Source organism: Gobio gobio (assembly GCF_949357685.1).
Source record: "Gobio gobio genome assembly, chromosome: 3".
NCBI classification, from domain to species: Eukaryota; Metazoa; Chordata; class Actinopteri; order Cypriniformes; family Gobionidae; genus Gobio; species Gobio gobio.
Genome location: NC_137099.1, coordinates 27885703 through 27887805, shown reverse-complemented (window position 1 = coordinate 27887805; position 2103 = coordinate 27885703).

Below are 2103 nucleotides of genomic sequence, written 5' to 3'. Positions count from 1 at the left end.
GTCACAACTTTTGACAGTGGAAACGCAAGTAAATGCGTACCGTACCGAACCGTACCGCTCAGTGGAAACGAGCCATAAGATCCTTGCATAAGTCCCAGGTCTGTCGAGATGTTGCAGGATATAATGCAGTCCCATGATGACTGCATCATCCACAGACCTGTTTGCTCTGTAGGCAAATTGAAGAGGATATATATATATATATATATATATATATATATATATATATATATATATATATATATATATATATATATATATATATATATATATATATATATGTTTACTGATTATGATTATGTCTCTAGTTCTCTTGATTAACCTCCTTGTGTATTTAAGCCCTGAGTTTTTCTTAGTCCCTTGTCTAGTGTTAACATTAGTGTGTTGTGCTTTGTTTTCCATGATGTTAATTAAAAGTCAGTTTGATTGTCTTCTTGTGTTCTCCCTTGGATTACTACAGCTAACAGATAAAAGAACACTTGACCTAGATTAGATTAGATTAGGCTATAAATTATGAATTTACCTGTTGTGCGCCGCCTCCTGCTGGAGCAAGGAGAACTCCCTCGAGGACCACACAAGGGACTTTTTAGATCTGACATACCTCACGCACTATCCGGACCGCTTGCTCTGCGTATTTTTCCACACTAGCCTCAGGAAGCAGTCCAAGGCATGCCTGCCCATGAATGGTCCACAGGGGGATTTTGTCGCTCTCGTGGAAAGGCTGCTGTCAAATATTAACTCTCCATTCACAATCGGCCTCGCGGATGAGGCCAACGCCAGCCCCACTCCAAACCCAGAGCTCAGCCAGATTTCAACCACGTTCTCCATAGACCAAGAGCTAGAGCCCACTGCAGACTGTGAGACCGATTCTGCCATGAGAACAGAACCAGAGACTACTGAGGCCATCTTCGTCCCGGAGCCCATGTCCCACAGAGGGTTTAACCATGTGCGTGAGCCGGCACCAATGTCTGACGAGGTGGCCATATTAGTGGAGTATGAGGGCATTGAGGGTGAGCTGTGCCAGGTTTATACATTATTAAATGATGGATTGGTGGGATGATTCCCTAAAGCCACTGGTCCTGGCCAGTTTCAAGCCTTCTGCGTCTTTGATGGTCCTCTGTTGATTCCCGCCTTGACCGCTCGTCACTGTGGCTTCGACTTGGCCTCCAGGACCTACAGTGTCATCTGCTCTTCGGCTCCTTCCGGGTCACCACCTCCACCAATCCGCTCTGTTGTCACCCTGGTTCCACCTGCCAAGTCTCCATCATGGCTACATGAAATTAACGTTTAACAAACTGGTCAAATGTTTTAACTATATTAAATAAAATAAATGTTGTTAAACCATTTCATCTCAAATGTAAAAGGAGTTTTACAGTTATCATACTTAGATTATAACCTGTAAGAGGCTATGTTTTTTAGGGCTTATATTTTTATGCAAATATTTTATACAAAAATTTGGAAAGTGTTTTTCTAATGATTTTTATGAAAGTCCAACTGTCCAAATAGTTCAGGAACTATAACCATTGAGGTTTGGGTATGTGATTTCTTTAATTTTTGTTCAATGCACGTCATTAGGATACAGTTTTATCCCATTATTTGGCAAGACTTGTCATAATTGGAGGTATTTTCTCACAGATATTCAAAGTGCTCACTCACCTCAGTGCACTGCAAAACATATCATAGTGTGACATCTGATAATAGTTTTGTTTAACCCTCTGGTGCTCTTCGTTTAGGGGTTGCATTGGTTGTCTTCCCGGTCATAAGTGACCAGACACCTAAAAATTAAACTTCCTCCACCCCAGTAAAACCAATGCAATTTATTTTTCTTCAATAATATTTTTTCTTTTTGATTTTGTATTTTGAGATGATTTGATGGTATTTATTAATATTTATGCAATAATTATGGTCTATTTTTGCCATTGAAAATTATACTTTTTTTTGTAATTTAAAGAAGAAGAAAAAAATTATTATTGCAGTATTTCAGGTTAAAATAGAGACTAGGCCCTAGATTAGCGCCCTCTTTTGGAATTATTTAAGAAATCATGCAACCATGGGTGTAATCACTAGAGGTCTCTATGGAGAGGCTTGAGAATTCCCTAGTTCGGT